This window comes from Silene latifolia, chromosome Y (genome assembly GCF_048544455.1).
Source record: "Silene latifolia isolate original U9 population chromosome Y, ASM4854445v1, whole genome shotgun sequence".
Classification (NCBI taxonomy): domain Eukaryota; kingdom Viridiplantae; phylum Streptophyta; class Magnoliopsida; order Caryophyllales; family Caryophyllaceae; genus Silene; species Silene latifolia.
This window is the reverse complement of record NC_133538.1, coordinates 466911293-466929094: the sequence shown is the minus strand read 5'-3', so window position 1 is coordinate 466929094 and position 17802 is coordinate 466911293.

Sequence of the window (17802 nt, the reverse complement as noted above, 5' to 3'; positions counted from 1 at the left end):
AAAAAAACTTAAAAAGCCTGAACAAAAGTCCAACAAAAATAGGCCGGGTTGCCTCCCAGATAGAACAGCTTTAAGAGGTCCCGCACGACCTTTTGACTTCAATTATCAGGTTTATCAGGATTGTCGAAGTAGAGAACTTCAACTCTGCCACCCACGTCATTTACTTCATGGTAATGCTTCACATATTGGCCATTTAGTTTGAACCTGTTGCCCTCGGAACATTCTAATTCAACGGACCCAAATTTGGTGACACCAGTCACCGTATAAGGGCCACTCCACCTGGACTTCAGCTTACTAGGAAACAAGCGCAGTCGGGCATTAAACAACAACATCTTCTGCCCGACATGGAATTCTCGAGGTATGATCCGTGTCTCATGTCATCTCTTCGTTTTCTCTTCATAAATGCGTGAGCTATCATAGGCATTTAGCCTAAACTCTTCTAGCTCATCTAGCTGCAATAACTGATTCTGTCCGCATAACTTAGGATCATAGTTCAACACACGAATAGCCCACCAAGCCTTACACTCTAACTCAACAGGTAAATGACAAGACTTCCATAAACAAACCGATATGGTGATGCACCAATCGGTGTTTTAAAGGCAGTCCGATAAGCCCATAATGTGTCATCTAATTTAAGACTCTAATCCTTCCGTGATTTAAAAACTACTTTAGGCAAAATCTCTTTTAGTTCCCTATTAGAGACCTCAACTTGCCCACTAGTTTGGGGATGATACCTCAAACCACGATGATGTTGGACACCGAGGTAATCACAATGTGATGATTTAAGGTGTTGATTTAAGGTGTTGAACAACTCGAGTACTTTCCCGAGGTAATCTTCACTTGCGATGAACCCGCCAAAAATTCGTTCATTTGCTAGGTAAGCGTTACGAGCCCACTCAATTTATTGATACCGCTGTTTTAGAAGTTCTCGGTATAAGGTATCAAACGGATATGTTCTTCGATGGTTTGAGTCTTGGGAAATTATTCTATGCTCATGAGGATACTTACCTATGTATTACCCTCGAGTTTTTGTGTAGCCTCCGAATCGTCACTAATACTTGGAGAAGTGTTTCTATGGAGTTCCGACTTGGTAATAAAGATCATAGGTTAACCTTCGACAAATTTGCAAACATTTTTGGTCTTGTAGTGCCAAATGACAACAACGACAAGCCCTCTGGCTTCAATGTTAACCACATTTGGAGAGCCATTTTGGGGAGGGAACTCTTTGTCTTAAAACAATGCTATACCTTTGCCATCCAACATCCGGTGATTCGGATCGCCGAGTGCTTTATAGCCGGAACCATCAGTGGGTGGCTAGAACAAGATAGGTTCACCCTTCTTGACTTGACCTTCTTAGAGTCCTACTTAAATGTTCAAGGGACAAGGGCTTACAATTTCAACACGCCCCTTGAGATGCTTATAAGGCTCTTTGATTATGCTCAAGGGAACTCTAACATTAAGTCCTTTGAGATGGGCAAATGATCTTTGCCCTGGGTTTAACCTTCATGGGGCCTATGAGAAGCTCCAAGGGAGCACTTTTATTGACGAAGATTCTATCTTCAACCACCACCGGTGGTGCAGCTACACTCAAACCGGAAGTGTGGAGTGGTTTGCAAAGGGATGCTCTTCAATTGTCCTCATGGCGTAGAACGTACCACCTACCGAGCCACGGTTGAGTCGGTACTCACCTACACCGAGCTACCTCCTCGATATCAAGATTCACCCCAACCCGCCACAAAGGTAAGAAGCACCTCGTCAACCTCGTGAGTTGCCGGGACAGGGTAATGCTTGTTGTGATTTCAACTTATGCACATGTTATGTTTGATGAAATGCAAGCCTACGAATCCTTGCATTTTTTTATCCATCACCTATCAATTCAATGAGGCTTGTAAGCATATAAACCAACTCGAGCCTCATTAGACCATACATAGAGTTGAATAGGATGGATTAAGTCGACTTGTAGGTGTTTTACAATCTAATCGATTCGACTCCGGGACCCAAACCTTCCTAGGGATTGTAAGCTTATACACCAACTCGATCCCATCATAACATTAAGTGCTTGCTATATAATTGAGAACAAGTTTTTATGATTTACTCCCATGAACCCCCTATGAACCCATGATATCCTAACACTTTTAGTCATTTGTTTTTATCCTTCCTTTTATTACTTATTTTACTTTATTGCTTGCATTAGGCTAGAATAAAACTACAATCCCAAATAAATTGTGACACTAGCATAAATTGACATAGATAGACTTAGAACCCAAAGCACACCGTCCCATGGATCGCCCTTGATACCGTCGTAGAGTACCAAAGATAAATTTATAGTTTCCAAACTACAACTATAGATAGAGGCAGTCAGGGTCGAAACACAGACACGCGATGCACAATTAATAGTCGTCTGATTTTAGTCTAAGTAAGAAATGTGAGGGGGATTTGATTTGAGTGAAACTATAACTAAATGCAATAAAAGTAAACTAAAGAAATGGATGAAATCAAATAACAAAAGGATGCTAAGATGGTCGGTTCACTATAGTTTCGGCGGCAGTATCCTAGGCAAGTCTGAGATAATCAAGTGAGACGGGAAAATAAGAAGTCCTCTTCGTCCATTCTTATCAGGTAGCATCTTTCGATCTAGCTACGGGTCCCTAATATCACTAATGCTAACTTTCGTCCTGAAAAGTGATTTAAAAGTCTAAATTAACTTATCTCTCGATCTTATTAATTTAGTCGTCTCAATTAAGTAGTCTATTTCCCTCCCCTATCTTTCGATCTTATCAGGTCGGTCAATTCCTAAACATTCAACTAGTCGCGTGCACTCGATTCGTCAAATATAGAAATTAAATTAATTAAAACGAAGCAAATCTCACGTGGCCAGTCGATCGACCAGGTAACCCAGTCGAACGACCATGGCGCGATTCAGGTACACTATTCTAATGCCGCCTACAATACAGATTCCCTACATCCTAGCCCGAAAGGTTTAGCTACTCATGACTATTACGAAAACAACAGTAAGATTAACATGTAAAACTATTGAATGCATGATTGAAATAACTAAATAAGCAAATAACATGAAACGATAATTTCGGCTTCGGGAATTCTAATCTAGCAATTCTAATCTAAGGATGGATAAAAACAAACTGAAATTAATGAACAAAAGAATACCGTAATGAATTGCAGAGAGAAGATCAAAAGCACGAACGAAAGTAAATTGTATTTAATGATTAAACTTGAATGCCAAACCCTAATTATTTCCCTAAACTGATGAATAAAGACTTGATAAAAACTTCCCTCTAATGCTGAAAACTAAAGTTACGTTATATAGGAATATAACGTAACACTTATTCCTAAACCTAAGAATACATTGGGCTGTCTAATTCTCGATCTTTTAACTTGCGTCAGAATAACGGCTTGGTCGATCGATCACTGTGACCGGTCGATCGACTAGACTGCACTGTACAGGAGCTACTGGAAGTCATGCTCTGGTCGATCGACCAGAGGCATCAGTCGATCGACCACTATAGCTGGTATTCTGCTTCTAATTCTTCATAAAGTTGTCTTTCAGGCCTCGAAATGCGCACCAAGTTTGTTTCTTGAGTAAATACTTCACGTCAAATGCAATGCTAGGTACTTAGGGACGGATTTGGCTCGATTTCCGCTGGATTCTTCACATTTCTGCAAAAGTATACAAAAACACGAAAGTAGACGGAAATAGGGAAAATAGTAGCTTAAACTACACAAATGAGCTCTGAAATGCGTGTAAAAGAGGGTGTAAAACAAGATATTTAGGACACGCATCAAACTTCCCCAAACCAAACCCTTGCTTGTCCCCAAGTAAGAACTAGACTCGATCCTAGAACCTAATGGAACGAGTTCAATCTCAGAGCGAAATGCAAACCGAATAGCCTAAAGCAATTTAATGCAACAACTAACAATCAATTAGCAATATGAATCATGCAAACGAGTTATGAAGTCGTTAAAACTTGTTGAACCGTCAACTATAGAGACTTATCATTATGGACTCTCACGGGTCGCTCGAATCACTCATAAGCACAAGAGAGTAATGTATAAGATAGAAAGAATTCATTTTGTAGTGACACTCGCCTAACTACGACCTTTAAGAACATGTCTGCAGTCTAATATGAAAATAATCTCTACAACCGTACATATGCATTCCAACCAAACAAAGGACCATGACACATGCCGAGGTAAATATGGATATGTGAGGTATGGGTAAGAAGAGGCTAAACAATTATGGGAATGTGGAGGCATAGGTGATCAAGCTAGTACCTAAACAAAACCATATAACAACATCCAACTTCTTGCTCAAGATTTTCAATAAAACCAGTGCTAATTATCAAGCACTAAACTCACAATCTCCAATAGATGTAACTCCCCAAATGATATAAATACAACATGGGAGTAAAATCACCAACGAATCAAAACTCCAACCATGTGATATTCGGATTTTCTTTTTCTGCCGCAGTACTCAGTCGATCGACCACTGGGTTTAGTCGATCGACTGACCTCTTATTTTTTTGAACTCTTTTTTTTTTCTTTTTTTTTCCCTCTTATTTTTTCTTCTCCTCCTTCATTCTTTTTCCTCCTTCATTCTTTCAATAAGAGCATATGCAACCATAAATAATACGAACATTCCCAAAGACTAATACTACTAGCTTGACAAAGGCAGGCTGAATATAGGATGTAGTCAAACGGACAAAAGGCTATTTTTGACAGTGTGGAGCTTATGGGCAAAATGAATAAAGGAAACCTCTTCCACATGAGTCAACAAACCACAAACCGAATGCATACGGGCATTAAGTAGATTAAGTTCATATTTATGAAAGTTTATGAAACATGCCTTATAAGGAGTGACTACTCACATCCTAGATAAACTGGTCATGAATGACACTAGTTATAGGCTCTAAACCTCAGAAATATAAGTAGTTTGCCAAAAATTCAAGTCAAGTCTAAAGTTCAGCAAGAAATTTAACGAAAACTCGTAGACTATGCATATTGATTCTACTAATGACATGTCAATTAAGCAAGGCTCAGGCATAAACAGATGAAAATGCAATGTTATCATTGAAATACTACCGTTCCGACTCGACCTATATGCTAAAATAAACATGAAATTTTTGAATTTTTGAAATTTTTCAATTTTTTTGAATTTGTATATATTTATGAAATGAAAAAAACAAATGCACACTGAAAAGCAATAAACGTGAAACAGAAATGCAATAGAACATGTGAATGCAACGCAAAACCCTTCCCAAACCAGCGTGAACTAGGAGGTTTCAGTAGCCAGTAGTGCTACCATAGGTACTTGAAAGGGCAAACAAAAGTACCGCGCGTAAATCTGAGAAAACAATTTATTAAACGCAAAATTGTGTGCAAAATAAAGAAACAGAAGAAAACAAAAATGAGTCGGAGAATAAGGTGGAGAAAAGACTCCCTCAACTCCGTAAGTCGACCAAACACAGCAGGGGAATGATCGAAAACAGTACAACAAAATACCGGCGCCGATCGACCACATCACCCGATCGATCGACCAGGGTAGCACGAAAGAGTTTCTTATCATGATCGATCGATCGATCGACCAAGATGGCCAGTCGATCGACTGAGAAACCTGTTGTAAGTTTCTTATTTCGTCTAATTAGCTCAATAAATTAAGCTAATGCGGTCTATAAACCTGCAAATGCACATAATAACGCGCCCAAAATTTGTGTAAAACCCAAAGTAATAGACTAAAGTATTTAAAATCCTAAGCAAACCAAATAAAATGCGAAGTCTCGCGCACACGAAAAACGGTAAATAGTCTTTAAAAGCAATAAAATATTGTTTAAAAGCCTTTGATCAACTAATAGTTGATCAAGAATGGCCACAGAATGGCCCACTTGCTCGGCTCCTGACTACAAGAAGTAGCCTCTACAGTGTTCATCTCCACAGCGGCACTCTTAGCAAGTCCGACATCCGCAGAACTCAACGGATCAGCATCTCCAACATCTTCCCAGTCAATGACCTCATATGGCTCATCAAAATCCAAATCGGACTCCGTCACCTTGACTGGCTCCTCATCAGGCTCCTCATCAGTGCCATAGCTAAGACATCCTAGACCGCCTCTTTGAACAATTGGCTCCTTCACAGCTGGAGCAACATGCGGCTCTTCCTTCCCCAAACCATTTCCTGCAATATCCAAAACAGAAGAATCTTCCTCCATGTTGCTCCCAATCTGGGGCGGAGGTGTTACAGCAGAAATAGGCATAGAGGTATGCATGTCAGAAAGCACAAAATAAGATTTATTTTCAGAAATCACATTACATGTGACTGGCCACATGGGGTCTTTCTTCTTAGCGGTCTGGGCAAAAACGATGGAATGTTTCCCTACTTTGAAGGTCAAGGTCCTTAAGCCAACATCTATAACTGCACTAGCAGTGTGCAGAAATGGTTTACCCAAAATTATAGGAATGTGAGCATCCTCGGGCATATCTAACACAACGAAGTCAACTGGGAAAAAGAACTTCCCTATTTGTACAGGAATGTCCTCTAAGACTCCTATAGGCTGGACCGCAGAACGATCAACCATCTGTACAGTCATGTTAGTAACTGCAAATTTGGTCAAACCCAACTTCCTAGCCAGACTCAATGGCATGACACTAATGCTAGCCCCTAGGTCACACAAGGCCTTCTCATTAGAAAAGGTGCCAATACTACATGGGACTAAAAAGCTACATGGGTCTTCTAGTTTGTGAGGTGCAGTATGAGTTAAATAAGAGCATGACTCCTCAGTTAGTGCGACAGATTGCACAGTACTAAGTGACTTCTTTTTAGACAAAAGCTGCTTCATAAATTTCATGTAAGCAGGCACTTGGTTAACCAATTCTAAGAAAGGAACTTGCACATTTAAGCTACGAATAACATTTTCAAATTTGTTAAACGATACCTGTTCCTTTGTCGACACCAATCTTTCCGGATAAGGGGCTGTAAGAAGTAACTTAGCCCTCTCCTCTAGGTCTCGCATACCCGCGTCAGTGGATTTAGGCTGAAAATCCACTACCTTGTCTTTGTTATAGCTCGAACCTTCTTTAGACCTTCTCAAAAATGAACCATTAATCGTCATCGGGTCATACTTTGGAACCGGGACTGACCCATCAGCATTTGGGTCTTGCCTCAATATTTTCGGAGTCGTCGTACCTCGAAATAAGTGGTCCCTCAAGTTATTTGGCATTGGAGGACGAAAAGGTTCATGATCAGCAGCGCTGTCAGTCGACCGACCATGTAGGCCAGTCGATCGACTGACTTCTATAGAACCAGAAGCTGTACTGTTGCGTGTTTCAGTCGATCGACCCGGTATGTCAGTCGATCGACTGACATACCTGCTGATCGTCTTTTTCTTTCCACTGTTCGTTACTGCCTTCTTCTTACTTGGTTCCGCCTCATCTTTTCCAATAGCTTCCTCGGCCATAGCGGACCCATCAAGGGTAGACCCACTCTTAAAAGTAATTGCATTAAGTGTCTCTTTTTTATCCGGCTGCGACAGTAAATGCCCCGGAGCTCGAGTTGCACTCTTGCTAGCCAATTGAGCAATTTGGTCTCCAACATTTACATCCCGACCTCTCTAGCTTGAGACTCTTTCAGCAATAAATTTTTCAACTCGGCAAAATCGGAGCCTTGGGACTGCTGCTGCTGAGGGACATACGGAGGCTTTTGGTATGGCTGCTGCTGCTTATGAGGGGGCACATAGTTATGCTGCTGTGAAGGTGGAGTCGGATTTTGGACATTTTGGCTACTTCACCTCAAGTTCAGATGGACATTCGGCTCAAAATAAGTGTTTGTCTGCCTATAATGTTGAAAAGCAGCACAAGCCTCATAGGGACTGCTGTAGTGGTCTCCAACATGTCCTTCTTCTCCACATCTCTTGCAGACGAAAGGACCGTCTGAAACAGCATTAACCTTGTATATACCTCCTTTTTGGGATCCCGCAAAGTCTATCTTGTCGAATCTCGCAGTAAGGGCCTCTATTGCAGCTACAGCAGGTGATTCAGCTGACCTCCTTTGATTTCCTCTAGAATTCCCATGCTCAGCTTTATGGGTGGCTATGTCATCGATGATTTTCCACCCCTTTGTCTCACCGCTATTTTCTTTAAATCTTCCATTAGCTGCAGCATCTAGGATAGCTCTCTGATCATCATAAAGACCATTGTAGAATTGGTTGCACAGAAACCACTTCTCAAACTTATGGTGCGGAATAGTTCGCACCAGCCTCTTGAAACGGACCCATGCCTCATGAAAATCCTCATCAGGACCCTGTTTAAAGCTCGTGATCTGAGCTCTAATCGCATTGGTCTTCGATGCAGAGAAGTATTTCTTATAAAACGCTAACGCCAACAAGTTCCAATCAGTAATCCCATTAGCAGCTCGATCCAGTCTCGGTACCACTCCCAAGCAGCATCACGGAGCGAAAATAAGAACATTGTCTCCTTTACCTGATCCGGAGTCACACCTGCTGGTGGGGGTATGGAGCAACAGTAGTCAATGAATGTCTCCATATGCTTAGCTTCATCTTCATTTGCAGCTCCCCCAAATTGGTTTCTCTCAACCAAGTTAATGTAAGCCGGTTTTGGATCGAATTTCCTATCTGTCCCAGCTGGCAATGTGAATCCCTTGTAGAGATTCTCAGCTTTCGGCTCGGAGTGACTGGCTATACTAGCTTCTTCAGCTATATCTGGAGATGTGACGGTCTCAGCTGATGAAGTAGAAATAGGAGATGAAGGTGGATCCTCCTCGAATAGCTCGTTCTCGTAGTAACTGGACAGAGTACTCAGCTCTTCCTCTGTCGAAAATACTCTAGATGATCGTCTCAACTCACGCAAAGTCTTCTCAGTCTCAGGATTGAACGGTAGTAATTCACCACCCTGTGACCTGCGCATAAGAGGAAACTACAAGTAGAATATGAGAATAGTTAAAGGAACAGATGTCCCTTAAACTGAGAAAAGACTAAAATAAAAACAACTAAAATTGAAACAATTGCCTCCCCGACAACGGCGCCAAAATTTGATACCGTCGTAGAGTACCAAAGAAAAATTTATAGTTTCCAAACTACTAATATAGATAGCGGCAGTCAGGGTCGAACCACAGAGAGGCGATGCACAATTAATAGTCGTCTAATTTTAGTCTAAGTAACAAATGTGAGGGGGGTTTGATTTGAGTGAAACTATAACTAAATGCAATAAAAGTAAACTAAAGAAATGGATGAAATCAATTAACAAAAGGATGCTAAGATGGTCGGTTCACTATAGTTTCGGCGGCAGTATCCTAGGCAAGTCTGAGATAATCACGTGAGACGGGAAAATAAGAAGTCCTCTCAGTCCATTCTTAACAGGTAGCATCTTTCGATCTAGCTACGGATCCCTAATATCACTAATGCTAACTTTCGTCCTGAAAAGTGATTTAAAAGTCTAAATTAACTTATCTCTCGATCTTATTAATTTAGTCATCTCAATTAAGTAGTCTATTTCCCTCCCCTATATTTTGATCTTATCGGGTCGAACAATTCCTAAACATTCAACTAGTCGCGTGCACTCGATTCGTCAAATATAAAAATTAAATTAATTAAAACGAAGCAAATCTCACGTGGCCAGTCGATCGACCAGGTAACCCAGTCGATCGACCATGGCGCGATTCAGGTACACTATTCTAATGCCGCCTACACTACAGATTCCCTACATCCTAGCACGCAAGGTTTACTACTCATGACTATTACGAAAACAACATTAAGATTAACAAGTAAAACTATTGAATGCATGATTAAAATAACTAAATAAGCAAATAACATGAAACGATAATTTCGGCTTCGGGAATTCTAATCTAGCAATTCTAATATAAGGATGGATAAAAACAAACTGAAATTAATGAACAAAAGAATACCGTAAGGAATTGCATAGAGAAGATCAAAAGCACGAACGAAAGTAAATTGTATTGAATGATTAAACTTGAATGCCAAACCCTAATTATTTCCCTAAACTGATGAATAAAGACTTGATAAAAACTTCCCTTTAATGCTGAAAACTAAAGTTACGTTATATAGAAATATAACGTAACACTTATTCCTAAACCTAAGAATACTAATTAAACTTGAATGCCAAACCCTAATTATTTCCCTAATCAGAATAACGGCTTGGTCGATCGACCACTGTGACCGGTCGATCGACTGGACTGCACTGTACAGGAGCTACTGGAAGTTGTGCTCTGGTCGATCGACCAGAGGCATCAGTCGATCGACCACTATAGCTGGTAGTCCGCTACTAGTTCTTCATAAAGTTGTCTTTCAGGCCTCTAAATACGCACCAAGTTCATTTCTTGAGTAAATACTTCTTGTCAAATGCAATGCTAGGTACTTAGGGACGGATTTGGCTCGATTTCCGCTGGATTCTTCACATTTCTGCAAAAGTATACAAAAAACACGAAAGTAGACGGAAATAGGGAAAATAGTAGCTTAAACTACACAAATGAGCTCTGAAATGCGTGTAAAAGAGGGTGTAAAACAACATATTTAGGACACGCATTAGACCTCGACTTAACCACTAACTATTTGTTTATTGAGAATTATAAATGTGTTTGATTGAGAGCCCCAACGACACTTTACATCACGTGGTTTAGCTTCCTTCTTAACAAGAATGTGTCTCAGCACTGCATGGTCAGTAAATACAGTGACTTCTGACCCTATCAAATAAGAACGAAATTTCTGCAGCGCATAAACCACAGCTAACTGCTCCTTCTCAGTAGTGGTGTACTTCACTTGAGGCTCATCCAGAGTTCAGCTCGCATAGTAGATTGCACTCTAAGCTTTTTCTTTCCGCTAGCCTGACACCGCTCCTAGTGCATAGTCACTAGCATCGAACATAATTTCAAACGGTAGCTCCCAGTTAGGAGGCTGAATAATCGGTGCTGAAATCAAGGCCTGCTTCAACCTGTTAAAAGTAGAAAGACACTCATTAGTAAATGCAAAAGGGGCATCCTTAAGCAAAAGCTGTGGAAGCGGTTTAGCAATTTTTGAAAAATCCTTAATGAACCGGTGATAAAAGTCGGCATGACCAAGGAAACTCCTCACTCCTTTAACATTAATAGGAGGAGGCAATTGCTGAATCACTTGCGCCTTTGCTTTATCAACCTCGATGCCCCTCTCAGAAACTAAGTGCCCTAAGACAACTTCGTCCTTGACCATAAAGTGGCACTTCTCCCAATTAAGCACAAGATTAACCTTAATGCAGCGCTGCAACACCTTATCAAGGTTAGACAGACAATTATCAAAATCACTTCCATAGAAGCTAAAATCGTCCATAAAGACTTCCATAATATACTCTATATACCCAGAAAATATACCCATCATGCACCTTTGAAAGGTGGCAGGGGCATTACATAAATCAAAAGGCATTCTGCGATAAGCAAAAACACCTTGATGACAAGTAAATGTAGTCTTTTCCTAATCGTCTGGATGAATAAGGATCTGAAAGAATTCTGAATATCCATCTGATCAATGAAAGGAAGAGGAAAGTGATCTTTCTTTGTGGCGGCATTTAGCTGTCTGTAGTCTATGCACATCCGCCAACCAACTACTACTCTAGTGGGTATTAATTTATTTTTATCATTCTTCACCACAGTAGTCCGTCCTTTCTTAGGGACTACCTGAACTGGATTCATCCATTTAGAATGACCAACAGAATAGATAATACATGCATCGAGCAGCTTTATTACCTCAGCCATCACAACATCTTGCATCTTCTGATTCAACCTACGATGACCATGTCTGCAAGGCTTGTGATCTTCCTATAGCTCAATTCTGTGCATAGAAATATCAGGACTGATGCCCTTAATGTCATCCAATGAATAACCCATTGTCTGCCTGTTTTTCTTAAGAACAGCTAACAAAGCGGTCAGCTGATCATCATCCTATTTAGCACTAACAATGACTGGATATTGCTCTGTATAATCTAAAAATGCATATTTAAGATGAGAAGGAAGAAGCTTATGCTCGGGTACCTTTATCTCTATAGCGCAGAGAGTATTTATCATTTGTTCAACTCTCTCCTTCAATGTCGGTGAGTTCACGCTCATCTATTACAGCTTCAAGCAAATCCAACACAGTGTCATTGTTCTCTGGGTTATCTACACACTCATCTAACAACATCAAAGCTACTAGTGGATCCTTTATCAAGGAATCCGACCAGAACTCTAAACAGACTCGTCAACAATATCAACTGAATAGCAAGTATCCTCTATCATTGGGGGAGCAAGTGTACCAGGTAAACTAAAAGTGATTACGTCATCCCCCACTGCAAGAGTCAAATGCCCTTGTTTGACATCAATAATGGCCCCAACTATACATAAGAATGGTCTTCCTAGTATAATTGGGGTCCGGGTATCCTCAGCTATGTCTAAGACGATGAAGTCCACTAGTATAAAGAACTTGCCTACTTTAACTGGCACGTCCTCTAGCATGCACAAGGGTCATCTAAGAGATCTATTAGTTATGTTTAAGGTGATATTAGTCAATTTAAGGTGACCCATATCAAGTTTCTTGCAGACAGAGTAAGTTATGACACCGACACTGGCTCCTAAATCACAGAGGGCCTTATCTATCACTTCGTTTCCGATGGTACAAGTAATAGAGAAACTACCCGGGTCTTTCATTTTAGGTGGAGCTTTATTTAGAAGTAAATTACTAGACTCTTCCATAAATGAAATAGTCTCGAATTCACTAAGCTCTCTCTTACGCGTCAAAATATCTTTCATAAATTTTGCGTAAGTAGGTACCTGGGTAATTAGTTCAGTAAAGGGGACGGTTACATGAAGGTTCTTGACCACATCCACGAATATACCGTACTGTCGCTCGACCTTACTTTCTTTCTGAAGTCACGGATAAGGAATTCTGGTGACAGTAAGCGGGTCTATGAATTTCTCATTACCTTTGTCAAAACGTGGCTTCTCCGCAACAGGGGAAGACGACACAACAGCGGGTTTAAGCTTTGAAATAGAATTTATGCTGGTACAAACACTCCATCAAGTATTATTCCCACTCAATCGAACGATTTCTTCAGGCAAATTACTCGATCGAGGAATTCATACCTCTAGATCGAGAACATCAGATTTGGCAAAGTTCGATCGAAAGCCTGGATCACTCGATTGAACGTTTTTGGTGGGAAAGTCACTCGATCGAGGACAATAATTTCCTCTAGTTCAGTAAGTTGTGCAACTTGGTCTTGCAACTTTTCTATAGATTTGTCAACGTTATCCGACTTTCTTTCAAGTTGAAATGCTACAGTTAGCACCAAAGACTTTAACTCCGCAATTTCTGCAATTGTAGAAGATGAATCGACCTGTTGTGGCATCGGTTTAGAAGGACTGGAGGTACTTGGCATTGTCAAGTCTTCATAAAGTTTGGAGAACGGCACTCCTTGCTTGAAATGTTCGTAAGTATGGACTCGCTCTACATCCGCCATGCAAGTAATAAGATCGTGTCATTCTGTATCGCATCTACCACAAATTACCTCTTGCTCAATCATAGCATGGAATTGCTCATGTGCACCCGAAGCTTGTAAAATCTCCGATTATCTAACCTTTCACTTCAGCTACCCAAGATTCATTTACTCGCCTACCTCCTCTGGGATTTCCAAATGCAGCTATATGAATGGCCATTTCTTCAATAAGGCGCCATCCCTTGTCATCTTCTACATTTTTCCGAAATCTCCCTTTGGCTGCATTATCCAACACAACTCTTTGATCATCATACAACCCATTGTAAAATTGGGTGCATAAGAACCGTCGCTAGAAACCATGGTGAGGTACAGAATGAACCAACTTCTTGAACCTAGTCCAAGCTTCACTCAAACCTTCAGTGGTCAATTGCGTAAAAGTGGTGATTTGGCCTCTCAGCATGTTGGTTCGCTGCGGTGGAAAATACCTTCTGTAGAAGGCTAAGGCTAAGGAATTCCAGTCAGTAACACGGCAGCTTCCCTATCCAAGCCTCTTAACCATTCCTGGCTGTCATCAGTCAAGGAAAAAGGAAAAAGGACTCCCTTTACCCTATCATGTGTCATCCCAACAAATAGTGGAATGGTAGAACAATACTCCGTAAAAAGCTCTATATGCTTACATGGATCCTCGCCAGGTACCCCCTTGAAGAGATTTTTCTCAACCAGTTGTATGCAGGATGGATGAATCCCAAATGTGTCTGCTTATGTAGTAGGACGCAGAAAACCTTTAGGTAGAGAATCCACCGTAGGTTCTGAGTGACTGGCGATGTTTGGCATCTTAGCAAACAAAGTTGATAGAATGACAGGTATGATAGTGTCCTCTTCTAGGATAGATTTCCTGCAAAACTATTAAAACACTCGACAAATATGAGATCATTCTCAAGGAATAAATTCCTTGAGATGAGAGACAAACTTAAAATAAAGCAACAAAATTACGCCACCTCCCTTGCAACGGCGCCAAAATTTGATACTGTCGTTTTAGTACCAAAAATAAATACCTAGAACAACCAACAGAAGCTAGTCGAAGTAGGGTCGATCTCCACAGGGAGATGGATAATGTCTGCTAAACTAAGTCTGTCTGAGTAACTGTTTCTTGGGGTCTTAGATCAAGGCAACCTCAGTCTGCAGGGTAGTGAAAAGGTCTTATCGGTCCACTATTCGCCCTAAAACATTACTAACTTAGGTTCCGCCCTCATTAGAATGCTCTAATGTTCACTGCATGTCTTACCCCTTCTAATCTTCCAAACTAGGTCGAGGTGTACCAAAATTAATCATCTAATTGCGTCGACTCAAGCAGACAAGAACAGTTAAATGCAGTGATTAACAACACAAATCTAAATCGCACTAAACCCTAATCACCTATTCATAATTCCCTTAAAATCATGGCTCCCATATGTCCAAGCAGGGGAGATTAGCTATGCATAATTATTGAATAAACAACAACAACACATAAACTGTAAGAACTAAACATAATTAATAATCTAAGAAGAGAATAAAAAGAATAGAGATTAAAGGAACGAGAGCAATAAAGCAAAAGTAATTAATTAAGAGCAAAGAATACCGATTACAAGGGAAGAGCAAATAAAAAATTAGGTTTCCCAGTGTAAAGTTCTAAGAGAGAGTAAGGGAGAGAGAAGTCGAAGAAAAGAATAAGAAGCTAATGACTGCCGTCACTTCCTATTTACTCCTAATTACAAAATCAAATCTCGAAATTAATCTAAAAAATCCGCCTAAAGACGAAACCTCTCGATCTAGTGAAATGAACCCACTTGATCGAGGATAAAACCCAGCAAACTTCTTGATCGAGTAACATAGGTGCTCGATCGAGGACTTCAACAGACAACTATCTCGATCGAGTAAAGAGGGAACTCGATCGAGGAACTTCAGCAGGATAAAGCATTCGATCGACTAGTTTATGTAGCCAACGTGGTCGATCGAGCTATATTAACACGGGTGGACTTCTTGAACACCTTCCGAAGCCACTTCACATATCTCTAAGTGACAGATTCCAAGCTCCGATTCCTCCTTATCCAAAATGCATGAGATTGGGACAGGTTCTGGCTTAATTTCGCTCCTTTCCGTTTCATACCTGCAATTAATGCAAGACAAACAGAAGTAGACTATTCGGGGACATTTGTAATTAGATGTCACATAAATAACATAGAAATGCGTATAAATATGAGGAAAAAACCTTATATAAAATATGTTTGATTATGTGTCCTCAACAATAGTGCGATCACATGTTTAAATCTCAAATTAAGAGTACGTAAGGGATCATTCATTTATATAGTCAACTGATCAACATTAATCAGTAATGATTGGCTAACTAGAGTTTGACATTACTGTCATTTGACGGTGGTGATCAGTTGATCCCTTAAGGTCACACCTAAAGGACAATTCCCTTAATATACAAATTGATTAATTGTATGATGATACAAGTTAATCAATTCCTTAAAATTGAACAATTTAATTGTGAGAGAGAATATTTTATATCTAATTGTACTTTGATTAAATAAGATTTATTTTAGTAATTGAAATACTTTATTACTAAAATTGATTATTGTTTGTGAAACAATTGAGATAAGTATTATTGGTTAATTATAATTACAATATATTGTGAATTATAATTATATGACCCATTTTTTTTATGTGATCAAGAAACACTAGTTAATTTGTTGTACGTAAATTAATTCATTTATAAAATGATATTTATTTGATAAATATGCATTAAATTAATTAATAACATGTAACATACTACATGTAACATATTGTGTGACAAATGACAAATTAACAAAATAAAATGATGGTCCATTTTATGTATATAGACCTAATTAAGGAGGGTTTAGAGGATGGTGGATGATTTATTTTAATAAGCTAGAATAACATCATGATCACCCTACTCTACATAGCCTTACAAGCCTATTTTTGGAGAAGTGTAAAAAGCAAAAGCAAGATGCCATTTCTTGGCCTCTTCTACCCGGCCCCTTCCTCTCATATTATGAGAATTTGTTCTCATTTTACACTACACCATTATTCATTCATTTCACATGCATTTTTGCTCATCTCTCTCATTTCTCTCTAAACTTGTTTTAGATTACATGAATATTGTTCATCAAAAATTCTAATCACAATATTAGATTACTAGTGTAATAATAAGAATATTATTAGAATTATTTTAAGGATACTAGTATATTAATCTAGTTAGTTAATATATTAGTTTAAGGAATTTGTCTTCGGTGCAATCAAAGGAGGATCTCTACTTTGGGATTTTTCCCTGATCATCCATCATATTTAAGCTCTAGAACAAATGAGGAAGGTGACCTTATTTGTGCCCAATTTTCGAGCCATATAACAATGTAAGGGACATTGTTTTTTTTATTTAATCTCTTATTTAGTTATGCATGCAGTAGATCTAAAGCCCTAATAATGAAAATGTTATTTTGTTCACTATTAGAAGTGTCTAATAATAGGTATATGAACCTAACAGTTGGTATCAGAGCCAGGTTGTTGCATGCATAATGGATTTGTAGTTTTTTCGAGTTATTAGTAACTTAATTAAAACTAAAAAAAATTTGTGATTTATTAGAGTAAGTCCCGAAATCATCATGCATGTTATATATTCTGGTCCTAAAATATTTTTAGGTCATTGTTTAAGATTTATGGTAATTTATTGCTCATTTTAATGATTTTATTACATTTTTATGACTAAAATGGAAATTAAAATGCTAAAAATAGTTAAACTAAGTTTCTGACCTTGTAAAATTTCGTATTAATGTGATTAATATTGCATGATTTATGATTTTTATGAGATAAAAATTAATTAAAAGGAGGTAAAATGGTTAAATATAGTTAACTTTGAATCAGGCCATGAAATTTAAATATGTTGTCACATGCATGTTTTACTCACTATGTATTAAATTTAAAATCAACTTGATTCATTTAGCATGATTTATGAATTTTTAGAGTAAAAATGACATAAATAGTGTCTACTTTAGCATAAATAGCTAAAACGAATTGTATGGCATGTGAAAATTATTTTAGGTTGCATAAACATCCCACTTATCATATCTAAAGTTGTAAAATTGAGTGAATTAATTTTTGCATAATTTAGATGTTTTATTTGATAAAACAGAGAAATCGCAACTATATTTTCTCGAAATAAATTCAAAAATTTTAACCATGATTTTTGACATTATGAGTGTCATGGAATTATTCCAGAATGTTCAAATATTTAAAATTCAAATTTTGAAATTATTGTAATTTGATTTGG